This window comes from Phodopus roborovskii, unplaced genomic scaffold (genome assembly GCF_943737965.1).
Source record: "Phodopus roborovskii unplaced genomic scaffold, PHOROB, whole genome shotgun sequence".
NCBI lineage: Eukaryota > Metazoa > Chordata > Mammalia > Rodentia > Cricetidae > Phodopus > Phodopus roborovskii.
Genome location: NW_026126639.1, coordinates 150001 through 164903, shown reverse-complemented (window position 1 = coordinate 164903; position 14903 = coordinate 150001). Strand labels below are relative to the sequence as shown.

Sequence of the window (14903 nt, the reverse complement as noted above, 5' to 3'; positions counted from 1 at the left end):
CAGGACTTTACAGCAACACAGCTTCAGCACACCTCAGGCATGTCTGAGAGACGACCCACGGCCCTGCTGTAATACCGTCATTGTCACTCCTTACGTAGCATTTCGCTTCTCAGTGGTATTCAATCTTGAAAATGCCACGGCTGGCCCTGACTTACTCCACCCATCTGGGTCGTCAACATTATTCTATAAACCAGACTCATGTTTGAATACACCAATCTGAAACCCAATTCCATTCATAATGTGAGGACAACTCATTCAAAATTAACATTTGAGTAGAGGTCCTCCTACAGAGAAAGAAACACATCCTCTAGTCTTTTCTTCCAGCACCTGACCCTACTGTAAGACAGGAAGTGAGAGACATTGCATTGGTTGTTACTGATTTTCATCTTTCTGATGAGAAAAATCCTAGAATGATCTAGACTTTGTGGCACACGCCTGTGATCTCTGTTCCCAGGAGGTGGAGACAGTCTTAAAAATCAAGAAAGAAAAGGGAGGGCGTGTCCCATTTACTATCCAGGAATCATTCCAAGATGTTTTCTGTTTCAAGTTGCTGTTCTCTTAGAGATAAAAATCTCACAAAACAGCAAGCGCCTGAAACAAGTAATTGGAAGAGATGAATACCTTAGGAATCCAATTAGTGCATAAACACCTGCTTGGGAAGAAACCAATTATAATGAAAAAAAACCCTTCATACCACCCAAACTTTCCTCCTTAGGGGGTGGTAGCTATTAAAGCACACTTGCTTACTAATAGAACTCAGAATCTTTGGAATTGAGAGTATCTAGTGCCCAGGTCATTAATGAGCAGCCTCACCTTCTATGGCCAGCCAGAGTCCGGTGTAAGTCTTTAAAGTTATCTAATGCTTCTTCTAGCCCTTTCTGAAACCCAGGAGGCTGGCCCTGAACTCTCAAACACTGATCCTGCCCCAGCCTCCCAAGTTGCTGAGATTACAGGCGTGAGCCACCACGCCCGGCCTAGTCCTTTCTAAATTCTGCTTTTTACAACAATTCAGTTTATAAGCTGTGTAGTACCTCACAATTTACATTCCTTAAGTTATGTTTGAATACCATCTTCTCAAAGAGCTCCCGCCCAGGCTGCTGAACTAGAGGGGAAGTGCGGGGTAAACGAATGACTCTGGGACCTTTTACACTTTCCCCTACTTGATGGGGGGGGGTGTGTGGACAGAGTGGTGAATCTTTAACTATGTTTTCACTATATTAAAAATTTAAATGGCAATATGTGCAAAATGTAGAGTGAAAACAATTTACACAGGACAGAGCACATTACGGAGACTTGTGGCTGAGATAGAGCAGTGGGATGTCAAAGCCACTTTTAGCCGCACTCCTGACCCAAAGTCCAAACAAGAAGTCTGACGACTAGGTTCCCTTTTAAAGACTTACTTCTATTCATGTGCATGCGTGTGTGTATATATGCCTCATGAGTGTGCACACAGAGGCCAGAGAGGCCATCAGGTGGAGTGGAAATCACAGGTGCTGCCAGACATGCGTGCTAGGAACTAAACTTGGGTCCTCAGGAAGGAGGAGCATGGTTTCTGGATAAACAGTCATCTCGTTGGCCTCCCAAACCAAGTTTTATTACGATATGAGCATTTTCTCTTAAAACTAAGAAAACAGAAAATGAAAATTGTGTATTTCTTTGCTCTCCACTGACTTAGAGCACAAGGAATCTGCCTTAGCTGTTTACTTCTGGCCTCATTTCTGGAACTGAAGGGAAAATGTTTTGTTCCCATTTGAATACACCCATCTGTTCACACTCCTCATCTGTTCACACACATTCTCTCCTGTTCACACTCATCTGTTCACACTATTTCCACACACTCCTCACCTGTCCACATTCCTTATTTGTTTACATTCAATAACCAACAAGATTTTTTCCTTTTACTGGAAAGATAGGAGTAAGTCTGTATTAGAAATGTTGCCCATATTCATTTTGCTGTCTAGTGCTAAAAATTTTAAAGCAAACAGATAACCGGGGTTGAGATTTAATTTGTTAATAGACTTGTCGTTTTTTTTAAATAAATATTTACAGAGGATAGTGTTTTCCTTTTTCTGTAAAAGTATGTTTTTCGGACCCATGGGAGCATTAAAAAAATGAAAAAGAAATGAGACATATAAATTGGCCGTGGGTGTTTAAGTGGGATAAATATTTAAGTAAAATATAAGTATAAACTTTGATCTTGGGGCCTACAAAGGATGAGTAGGAAGAAGAGAAAACAAGCCCCGATACCACACACACACACACACACACACACACACACACACACACACACACACACACTCACCAGACCTGTGCAAGATGAAGTCAGCCAACATCCCAGCATGGATGGAAGAGCTCCTATCTGAGCTTTGGAGCTACTAGCAACTGCAGCTATTGGGGAAGGAGGAATCAGTTTTCTTTGGGTGTGGAAGGAATAAAACCCACACAGGCCCTGCCAGTGCTAAGTGGGCTCAGTGAGTTTAAATATGAAAGCTCATGAGCAGAAGTGGTGGATGGAGTTAGAGGAGGAGGAGCTGGAGGGTAGGAGGAGGAATGGGTGTCATTAAAATGCATTATTTTAAAATTCTCAAACAACAAATTAAAAAACGTAAGCAAATTTTTATCACACACACACACACACACACACACACACACACACACACACGAGCAAGTCAAAATTGAGCTGAACCTGGATGTGGTAGTGCACACCTCTAATCTCAGCGTTTGGAGGGCTAGGGTAAGCAGGGAGGTCTTGAATCTAACACCATTCCGGGATATGCATAGTAAGACCCTGTTTGAAGCAAACCAGGGGTTGGGAATGTAGCTTAGATGTAGAACATTTGCTTAGTACATGCAAGACCATAGATTTGATTCACAGCGCCATGAAAAATCAAAACAAGCAGATGAATAATGTAGGATGTGAGATTTAGTTTGACGAAACGAGGTTTGTGCAGATTTTAAGCTACTAAAAGGCCCGAGCCACCCCCTCCCCCCCAAAAAAACAAAAAAACACCACGGCTACCTCCAACAACAGCAACAACAAAAACAAAGAACTGAGTGGGAAAGAAAAACATTTGCTTTGCTTCAAAACTGGGACCTAGGTAGCACAGGTCAGCCCGGCACTCGTGGGTCAAGTGGCCTCAGGCTGCTTGGCTGTGAGAGACTATACCAGATAGAAACCGTTACACGGAGACTTACTACAACATCACTAAGGAACTTGAGAAGGGTAGGGCCAGGCTTTGACAGCCACACTGGCGTGGACATCATCTTTGCTACCCTACCCACGGCCCTCTTTTACTCTCGTGCTCAACTTTACTCAGCAAAGAGACGCGTCCAGCTAAGTACATCTGTCCTGGCTTCCCTGTAACTTGGTATGGCCACGTTCATGAGGCGCAGCTGCTAAGACACAAACACTTATGAGACTTCTCGGAAGGAAGCTCTAAAGGGGAACAGAGTCGGCTAGGAATTACAATTTTCCCCTCTTGAATTTTACTCAGTTTAGATGTCAGGACAGTTTTTTGGGACCAAAAATTCATCTTGAAAAATAATGTCTTATTCTAGGATAGGGAAGAAGGAAAATAAGGGTGTTATTGCAACTGTACAATGCCCACATCTGGTGATGTTTTACTTAAAGGACACAGTACTGTGTGTTTAAATCACACAGAAGCTCCTCATCATAAACCAATTACTGGCAGCGGTGGGGAATTAATTACCTAAGAATAATTATTTGTTATTTATGCCCTAGAACCTAGGAAGCTCACATTCCCAGAGCCTATGAGAGGGAGAAAACAAACAAGCAAACAAACAAACAAACAAAAACAACCAGCTAGAATAAAATCGGGACCCTTTCCAAGTGGGAGAAAGTTGGAGGGTAGAATGGAGAGCAGCCTGGTAGGTACCAAGGGTGTCCGTCACATTCTGTGACTAATAAACCACATTTGAATCAATAAGAAATGAAATGTAGCACGGAAAACAGTCTGGTGCATTCTGAAGATGCCACTTAAGTTCTACATGACAGAAAGAATCCCAAAGATGTGATCGGTGGGACTGGCAAGGTATCACAAACTCCGCACACAGCATCCACCAAATATCTGCACATACTTCCAGCCCAGCTCTGAGAGGGATTTGACATTGAACAAGGCAGCAGCTAAAATAAAAGGCTAAGTGTTTATGCATAAAACAAAACCAAAAAACCCACACGTTTTTGTAGGTCTGACTCACACTTATTTCTGAGACTGATTTTTCTATCTCCTCTTATCTGTATGTTATCAATGGAAGTCTCTTGTCATCCAGCACCCCAAACTTCCTAAGAAGAAAACCCAAGTTTCCAAGGCCACACCAGCTCTTCCTGTGCTCACTATTTCAATAAAAATGGAGTGTGCACAGCAACACAGACTGCGTGTGCAAGCTCTTCACACATGCATTGACACTGTAATTTCTAAAGCTGGGAAAGAACATATCACTACCGCCGGCGCTGCTTATGTTTTGGGGGAGGGAGAAGACTTAAGAACAATTTAAACCATATTTTAAAAATAGTGGCACATGAGGTACACTGGCATGACCAAAGGAAGGCCAAATGGTGTCAGAATGGTGAAATGGGAGAGGGACCTTATTGCGGTAAATAAGGATCAGGATAAACAAATAGGCCGAATAGATTTTTATTCAGGGAGAAATAACTTACAACCTAGACAGATGAACACCAGGAAATTCGACCCCATCCTCTCCTGTCCGAGTCACACCAGAAAGAGCGAGCGCCTTCCTCGCCCCCTCCGACCTCCTCCCTCAGGTCACCTCCGCCCATGGCTCCACCCAATGGGCGTGGTCAGTGCTACAGAAGGACTATCTCACTACACTTAAGAACAATTTAAACCATATTTTAAAAATAGTGACACATGAGGTACACTGGCATGACCTCCCCTTTTCATTTCTGAGTCAGGGTCTCACACAGCAAAGACGGGTATCTTGCTTATGTTATGATACAGGTGAAGCAGACCTTTTGATCCTCAGGTAGAAGAGGAACTGGAAATACAAAAGGTTGTGAGCTATTGTTTGGATGCTGAGAAGCAAACCCGAGTCTTCCACAAAAGCGACAAGTGCTCTTAACCATTGAGACATCTCTCCCGCCCCCCAGCTGTTTTATTTCTAAGTGAAATATTTGTATGCACGCACACATGAACACGTATGGTCAGCGGACAGCTTCCATTGTCAGTCCATGCTTTCCATCTTGTTTTGAGACAGAGTTCTCTTTAATGTCTCCTACCGTGAATGCCAGGCTCGCTGGCATACACACGTTCCAGGGGTCCTCCTGCCTTGGGAAGGCTGATATTACAGGTGGATGCCACCATCTAGCTTTTACATGGATTCTGGGTATTTGAACTCAGGTCCTTAAGGTGTGTATAGAGCCAATTTTTCAGCCCTCAAGTTGCTTCTTTAATTATTATGTATAGGTTCAATAGACAGCAAGGTCAGAACTAAAAAAAGAGGAGCTCTGGGAATGTAGCTCAGTGGGCAGAGCTATGCAGGATGCAGAGTTAAGCACAGAGCTTTCAGTTTAGTCCTTAGCACAGCCTAGAATGAAGCAAGCAGCATGTATATCAGAAGTTCAAGACCATCCCCCTACCACCACCATCATATAGCAACTCAAGGGAAGTCTGGGACACAGGAGAATCCAGGGTCTGCATGCAAAATAAAATCCAAAATAAACACTGCTTTCCCAGGCTAGAATTAAGATTTGTTATAAAAATGTTTAATTCCATGTCAATTTGAAAGGTTAATTATACTTTAAACATTTTACATCTTCCTATAGTTTCTTTTTAATATTTAGTGATATCTTAAAAAATACAAGACATATAGGACAAAAGAAAATAAGACAGTTGATTCTGTTGCTCAGGGTGATTTACTGACCCACACAGAACAGACACACATGCCTGGATAACCTGGGGACTCCAGGGACTGCGGCCCCCTGTACTGTAGCCCTGGTGCATCCCCTGTGTAAATTATTGAGAGCTGGCTGGGGCTCTAACTCCGCGGTAGAGCATTTGCCCAGCATGAACAAAGTCTGTTTGGGGACGGGTAGACACGTTATTGAAATTCCCTCCTTCTGACTGAGGCAAAAACCAATCAGACAATTTGGAAACCCATTTTCAGAGAAAATAAAAATAGTACACTTTGTGGAGCTCTTTCTACTGCAGAACATTTTTGGATACGATTGCTGAAAACATGAATTTTTAAGTAGCGAAGAGTTTATTTCTTGCTCCTGTTGGGTCTGATGGAATTAAAGATCACTTCCTAAATAAGAACAAACATATCTATGTGGGTGTTTAGCACTCCCCATTACTGTTCCTACTAACTAAATAGTTGTTTTTATTTTATTTTATTTTTTTAAGTCACTTGTGCTATGGTTGGAGAGCTGACTCAGTGGTTAAAAGTACTTGCTGTTCTAGAAGACCTGATTTTAGACCCTTCACCTACACCAGGCTGCTCTCCACAAAGGATCCCCACACTCTGCTCTGGCCTCTACTGACACCCACACACTTAGTATTCTTTACACGGACATCCACAAACATACATAAAAATAACGAGAATATACCTTAAATAAAAACACTGCTAGCCTGGCCATGGTGGCACACACCTCTAATCCCAGCACTTGGGAGGCAGAGGCAGGTGGATCTCTGTGAGTTCAAGGCCAGCCTGATGTACGAAGTGAGTTCCAGCCACGCTGTTACACAGAGAAAACGTGTCTTGAAAAACCAAAGCACCGCTGTCGTTTTGAGTTGCACAGGTTGTAAGGGCTGAGGTTTAGGCAAATGTAACTGGGTTCGGTCATGTGACACAGTGAAGGACACATTTCCAGCAGTCTTGGCAGACTGCCTTCCATCTTAGTAACTGAAGTGCCTGGCACCACCTGGTGTCCCTATGACCACGCCTCCCACACGAGGCGCAGAAACATAGGACTTGGGGTGCTTCATTACAGTAACAGATAACATACGTCTCCATCTTTCTCCAGCCCAACTCCTCCAGAGCCCACCTCCAGCATCCTACTGAAACTGCGTTCTCAAAGGCCAATCAGCAGACGCATGGCCTGCACGAACGGTCTCAGGCTATCACTCTTTTCGTTCTTACACAGCTTCTAACACCTGGGAATCTTTACACTCCTGAACTCTGCTAAGTGCTCTTAGCGCTGACCAAAGCTCTCTGACTGCCTTTCTAAATTTCCTCATGTACTATATGTTTGTAAAGACTTATTTACGTATTCTATGTATATGGGTGTTATATCTGCATATACATGTGTAACCAGAAGAGAGCATCAGATCCCACTTTTAGACAGTTGTGAGCCACCATGTTTGATGACAGCAGCAACAGTATCAGGCATAATTAAAATGTACTGAGCACATGTACTGGGCTCACACCAGCTCACACATAAAACCCTGTGTTTGTGACAAAACACACGCTCTATAAATACAAATGTAATCTGTACCCAAATCAGAATTATACTCACTCTTCTGATACATTTTATTTGTAAGTTGGAGAATTATTATTAAATTATCATCTGACCTTTGAACACTCGATGTACGAAGTGAGTTCCAGCCACGCTGTTACACAGAGAAAACGTGTCTTGAAAAACCAAAGCTGTCGTTTTGAGTTGCACAGGTTGTAAGGGCTGAGGTTTAGGGCTCGATTTAGCCAGGAAGCCAAAACTCAAGTGTTATATTATTATTATACATCAGCAATTATTGATTACCTATTCACTAGTTTTAATGATGAACAGATTTTTAGAGCTTGTTAAAAATGAGATTTCTGTATTTTAATAAATTAGCTAATTAATTAATGTTTTTGAGAAAGGGATTCATTATGATTAAATTTTCATTTTATTTAAAAAAAATCTGTGTGTGTGTGTGTGTGTGCCCACACGCGCGTGCACATGTATGCTATGCGTGCACATGTATGTGGAGGGGTCAGAGGACAACTCTGAGTTGGGTTTGAGAGACTGAACCGGATCACAGGCTTTGGGGGAAGTGTGCCTTTACTTGCTGCGCTCTCTTAACAGCCCACAACTGCTAAAATTTTAAAATCCACCCAGGAAATGGGAGTGGGCTCTTTGCATAGCTTACCAACGATATACTCTTAGACGGTCACAAACACTCTTTCAAATATAAAAATATTTTAAAGATTAAAAAAAATGTAACTTGGCCGGGCAGTGGTGGTGCCAGTACTCGTGAAACAGAGGCAGGAGGATCTCTGTGAGTTCGAGGCCAGCCTGGTCTACAGAGCAAATGCCAGGATAGCTTCCAAAGTCACACAGAGAAACTCTATCTCGAAAAAACCAAAAAAAAAAGGGGGTAACTTGAAGTTTCTGGCAGGGATGAGGGTGGAGGCACTGTTTCCCAAAGGACAATTACACAACTCACACCACTCCCGTAGGAACAAAAATCTCTGCTGCCAACACGCCAAAGGCCATGCCTTCTTGTTACACTTCATGGCAGAGAACGCTAAACACCCACAGTGACTAAGTGTCTGTGCACAGTCATAGCTTCTGTATTATTTTTAACTCACCACGCTTTATATTTCACAGTAAAAATATCTTTCAACAAGCTTAAAGAGACAAGAGAGGCCAGACACTGCAAAAGAAACAGTCTTCAGTAAGCAAATAAATTCTGCAGTACCGCACCAAGCAGACCGACGTGATCAAGTGTCTACCGTGAGGCTTTGTGGGCTCGAAATGGTGCTTGGCATCAGCCCTTACTCAACATGAACTCTCTCTTCAGTAGCTCGGCTAAAAGCAGCTCAATCCCTGCTCCGAATTTCATGTTATCTGCTCAAGAACCCAAGTGTCCAGATGGGGAACTCACCCACAGTTATGTCCCACTGACCATGGACACACTTTAAAATGACCACCTAAACTATTAACTCTTCGCTGTCCGTGCGGTAGAGAGAAAAGCAACAGATGAGGGACTGGGTGGTCACAAACAGGAAGGTGGGGCCCTGACTTTGCCAACAGTCCTGTTCTTTGTCATAAGACACAGAGCTAGCTAGATGCTAACTGCTATTGCACACACTCTCTCTACCCCCATCCTCACACCCACAACAACTTGCCCTGAAACAAACGTTTCTGATAAATTTATACAATTGTCTTTAGTAGACAAACCATACTTTCTCTAAGGAAAATTAATAGTTTCATCTAAGATGTATCTACTTTTAAATAGACAAATAAATATTAGTTTATGCAAGCAAGGAAAAAAGATGACCCCACTCCAAGGACACAGTCACCACTCAGCTCCTTGACCTAACCTCGACCTTCTTTTGTGGAAACTCTTCTACGCCAAATGCCGTCCACGGGGAATTCTACTGATATTCAGCCCGCCCAATGTTCAAGATCTGTGACTTTATACCTCTGTAGAGTTGATCTATTTACTTTTGTTTTGTGCATGCATGCTTGTGTGGGCAGTGCCTGTATCTGAACGGTATCTGGCAGCTCCCAAAGCGCCTGGCACTGGAAGAGAAAGAGACCATCTTGTTGTCTTAGCATAGGATTTCCCACTGAATGGGAGGCTGCCCCTTCCAGATAGGCTGGGTGGTCAGGAGCTGCTGGGATGTAGCAAGTGCATGCTGGAAATCTGAAGTCCGGTTCCCTTACCCACTGAAACTTCTACCCAGCCCCCAAAGTACTTTCAATTTATACTTGGAAAATATTACAAAATCTCAGAATATTTTAAAAAAGATGTTTATCTGTTTTATTATAGCTTGAGTATCCACATGCTACTTTGGGTTAAACATGGCAATTAAGCCATCAAGAAACCAAATCTGATCTATCTCCAATGTCAGGGAGAGTAACACTGATCTAGTAAGACCAACCTTCAGTGTTCACACGCTGGGGTATGGCAACCACAGTACCTGCGCCCCTGAGCAGTTGAGGACAGGCGCCTTGGCCCCCTGGATCTCGAAGTGTTTGCTTTCTCCCTTCCCAGACTAAATGTGGAGTTGCACGCAGTCAACAGGCTCAGAGCAAGGAGCACTGCAATATAAGTCAGACTTCAAACTTAATGGGGATGCTGGAGCACAAGCTAAGCCGCAAATAAAGCAAATCATCAACTTCTCAAAACACAAACAAACAAAAAAGTCCCTGAAGCGGGTGAGCGGAACAGCAGAGGAGCCAAGGATCCTCACAAACACGGGAATAAAGGCTGTTAATCAACCTAGCTAGCAGAATTCAGGATACGTGCAAGAAATCAAACATCATAAGAAAACGGGTTAAGCAATCAAGGCTGGAGTGCAGGGAGGTGTGCACACACTTAGCACACACTTAGCCGAAGACCGGCTGAGGATCACGGAATGTGCTGCAATTCAAATAATTTTACAAAAATGCTTATTTTGTATGTGTGGGTATTTTGCTGCATGGATATTTGTGTACCACGTGCACATCTGGTGTCCGTGGAGGCTTCTGGAGTCACATGTGGTGCTGGGAATCAAATCTGGGACTGGGAGAGCAGCCAGTGCTCTTGACCTCTGAGCCATTAGTCCAGGCCCCAGTTCACATCATTTTAAAGGCCAGACTCCTGTGAAAGCCGTGACAGATGTGTGAGGAGGCACGCCACACACCGACAGCAACAGTCACTGCGGACACTCCAGACTCGGAGACAGCCTTTTTATCCTAAGAGAGGAAGAGAGCCAGGAGAAGGGGATTTCTACCAGGCAAGAGGAGGAGGTTCTGACGCCTATAAGCCCGGAATTCCTGCAGGCAAGAAGCTCTGGAGCTTGAGGTCACCTTCAGCGCACAGCCCGGAAGAGGGTTACGACGTCACCATTGCTGCTCTCTTTCATAAGGCCTTACCTTCGTGTCTAAACTCACCACTGCTACACAGCGTGCGAGAGTGGCTATGAGCACCGAGGAGAAGTGACACAAGAGTCCAGATGGAAACCACTGCAGAGCTACACTGCACGGGGCCACTGCAGACTGGCTTAACTCGAGTGAGGTTATTAATCACACGCTTCTGATCAACCTGCTGTGGTGGCCTGATCGACAACCGTCCTCATCGGCTCACACACTGGAATACATAGTCACCAGGCACTGGGGAGGGATTAGGAGGTGTGGCCTCGATGGAGGAAGTGTGTCACTGAGGGGGGGCGCTGAGGTTTCAAATGCTCAAGCCAAACCCAGAATCTCTCTCTTCCTGCTGCCCGAGGATACAGGAGTAGAATTCTCAACCTCTCCAGCACCGTGTCTGCCTGCACACCACACCACGCTTCCTACCTTGACAATAATGGACTAAGCCTCAATCAAATGCCTTCTCTCATAAGAACTGCCATGGGCATCGTGTCTCGCTACAGCAATAGAACACTACGATACCTATCGTAAGTCATTTATACCCCTGAGAGCTCATGAAAATACACTACTTTTATATCAGGTCAGCTGACCTACCTGACATTCACTGCCAACCTGACAGCTGAGCCTCATCTGTGGATCTCAGAAATACAAAGAACTGAATTACAGAAAATTATTCAATAATCTGTTTGATTCCTAATAGTTTTATTGATGTTTTAAAAGGACAGATGGCAGATGATCAGGAGTTCAAGACCATCCTTGGCTACATGAGATCCTGTCTCAAAAGCCCGCTACTACTACTACTACTGAGTTCAAAACAAAGCTGGCTTTAAAAATGGAAACTCTTCAACATTATCCTGTTCACATTTGTTTCTTCTTTCGTTTTTTGGACCATACTGGTATTAAAACATCCTAAGTAGGAGATGAATAGATGGGACAGTGGTTAAGAACATCTGTTTTTCCAGAGGACCTGGGTTTGGTTCTCATCACCCAATGTCACCCCCCAACCATTGACACATAACTCCTGTTCCAGAAGTTTCCACACCCTCTTCTACTCCCCAAGCACCAGACATGCAATGTGGTACACAGACATAAATTTGGGGAAAGTACTCATATGCAAAAATAAATAATAAAACAAAACACCCTAAGTTATAAATCATTATGCTTGAGGACGGGAGAGATGGCTTAGCAACCACATGTTGGCTCATAGCCATGTATAACGGGATCTGATGCCCTTTACTAGTATGCAGGTGTACATGCAGATAGAGCACTCATACATACAAAGTACCCAAATAAATTTTAAATAAATAAATTAGCATGCTTTTGTGAGATAGATATTTTTAATTACATAACTGTTTGGGGAGGAAATTAAGGTAATATTTATTTATTTAATCAACTAATACCAGTCTAAAATAAAAAATGTGATTTTCACATGTTAAAAAATTATTGACATTTCTGTTCACAGTCGAGGAAAAAAAAAAATCAGGGAATTGAAGACATGCACAAGAAGTTACAGATGGCAGGAAATGGAACAGAGAAAGGTCACCCAGATCACAAAGGCTGCTTACTTTCTTACTACAAATGGCATCTTCTGAAAAATTTGTTTTCCACGGGAATAATATATAAGAACTGGTTCCACCCCCCCACCCCCACCCCAAAGCCTTACCTGGCTATATATTGCCCAGGCTGGCCTGGAGTGCCTCTGCCTTGCCAGCACTGGTTTCCAGGTGTGTGCACTATACCTTCACTAGGAGGACCAAGAGGAACAGAGACTTGTAAGAATTATAAAAATTATAAAAATCTCTACTTGGTCTCTATTTCATTGTATGACCTCATGTATTTGTTGTCTAGGCTTCTGACTGGCTTCCGAAATAGTATGTGATTTGCACAGACCCTGGTCAGGGCGTGTACACTTTTTAGGTTTTAGCTAAGGCTCACTGTGCACCTGTTTCTCCTAGGGACTCTTCCCCGTGTTGGGGGCCTCCTACCTCCACCATGAGCAGAGTTCTCCTATTTGCATTATCAGAGCACCTGCCACATGTTTAACTGCTTATAAAGAAAATTATTCTAGGAGAAATTAAGTACTTGAGCAGGATGGAAAAGGCCATGTTTTCTATAAAAAGCCTGGGTAGCTTGCTCCTTTCAAACTGACTTGACCACAGGGCCCCTCATCAGTCGCCAGCACTGGTGAGCCTTTGTCCTGCAGCTGGGAGGTGAACACACTGGCTGACTCTGCAATCAGCAACTTTCCACATCCCTCTGCTTGCAACTCTTTCGCTCCTCTACGAGCTAAAAGACAAAACAAAAGCATGGCCCTCTTCTACTCAAGAGCCAGAATATTCTACAGTAATGCTAAGTAAGAGCCAGAATGTTCTACAATAATGCTAAGTAATACAATGTTCCATGATTACACGCTCTATAGGACTAAATATACAAATTAACTTTGAAATCAACAGAGGTTTACACATTTTGTTCATCTGAAATATTTGGAGAAAAGAAGTCAGCAAAATACATAAGAGTGGATGGAGCTGGCTAGTGTCATGGCAGCCATGTGTTACAGCCCTGCATCCAGGCACAGTCCAGGCAATAAACACTTTAGACACCGTAAAGAACTTGCTATTCACACAGCAAAGTCTTACACTAAAAATAAAGGGCAGATAAATGACACTTGTGATGCCGAGGTCACAGGGGAGTCAGTGCTGAGAAACAGGATAAAGTGTGAGGACCTCGCCCACCCCATGTCCAGCTGCCAGCCTCCTCGTTACGAATTGCCGAGCTTAAATGTACACCCACCTCCTCCCCATGTGCCAATCCTGGGAAATGGCAGAGTGGGGGCAGATCACAAAATAGAGGTATTTTAGAAAGTGTCGCGTAACTGCCTGGCATGTGGTGGCACTGAGCATACAGCATTCCCCCCACACGTTCTCTCTAGAGCTCTTCAAAGTACCTCTAAGCCTCAATTCCCGACTGGGCATTCGTATGTACAACACGGTTTTCCCTAAGGAAAGACATATGGTAATTTATGCTTTCTCTCAAAGTCTCCCAAAGCTACAGCACTCATCCCAAACCCAGAGGCAGAATTTTAATCTCCAGAATACCCTGAAGACTTGGTCATCAATTGTCATCTATTGCAAATGGCAAAGCACAGTGCTCATTAAAAACAGGATAGTACAAGATCATAAACATCTCTGCTATCTCAAGAGTAAACTCCATAAAAACACATTACACATCTTTCCTTTACGTTCTAAAACATACATTTTGCATTAAAAGATTAGAAGCTACTTCAACTTATCTGCCTAGCGAGCATCATCAAAATAATGTTCCACACACTTCCACAGTTAATGCAAAGTTAAAAAACAGAACCAATTCCCAACATGGATACGGGACCGGAGCACATTTTACAATGTACTGCCATTTTCATTTTACTGTATTGCAAAGCAAACTTTATGTCTGAACCGCCTGGTTAATATGATATGTACATTAGTATAAATAACTGCTCTTATGCTAAAAGGCCTCACCTATTACTTTAGCAAATCCAATACAGAACTGTAGCAAAAGTCATGATTTCACTAGAAAGCAAGACAACAGTAAAATGCAAGTATGTGAAATACAAGAATACTAGCTAAACTGCCCGAATGGAAAGATCCTGGTCTCAGAGCACACAATTTTGCCAGCAACTACTCAGCACAAAGAGCAATGGCATCTGTAGAAGGCCAGGAAAGTGCCGTCATAGCTGCTGGTGAGCTCCGTTACCTCAGAGATGAACTGGCGAGGTCTACATCTACAAAGGATGAGCCTTGAATGCAGGGCGATCTCCTGTAGACCTTCACTAAGTCACTAGCCACACAGCGTTAGCCAGCACAGAGTAAGCCGCAGCTCTGAGTAAGGCACAGCCTCCTGGGACACCAGCCAGTCCCCTGCTCAGGAAGCAGTTCTCCGGCCCAGGCTTCTGCTTTCTGCAGAGCGCAGACACCAGGCTCTCTCTTCCTCCTGCTCCAGCACCGCAATCGTCTGGAGCGGCTCCTTCCTATGAGCATGCTCCGTATCTTACTTAGATGACTTGGTATCTCAGCATGCCATGACCTAC

General features: G+C 43.5%; 1 protein-coding gene across 12 annotated transcripts in view; it reads right to left on the bottom strand.

Moving 5' to 3' along the window:
• The window catches only part of Plekha5 (pleckstrin homology domain containing A5), a 152784-nt gene that overhangs the window by 80895 nt on the left and 56986 nt on the right, over nucleotides 1-14903 (bottom strand). Inside the window, exon 1 of one of the 12 annotated variants that reach the window (XM_051173422.1) lies at nucleotides 14570-14621. The exons of the other annotated variants lie outside the window; for them this stretch is intronic. The gene's annotated coding sequence lies outside the window, so the exon portion shown is untranslated. Of the gene's footprint in view, nucleotides 1-14569; nucleotides 14622-14903 lie in introns of those variants that run through there. 12 annotated transcript variants of the gene reach the window in all.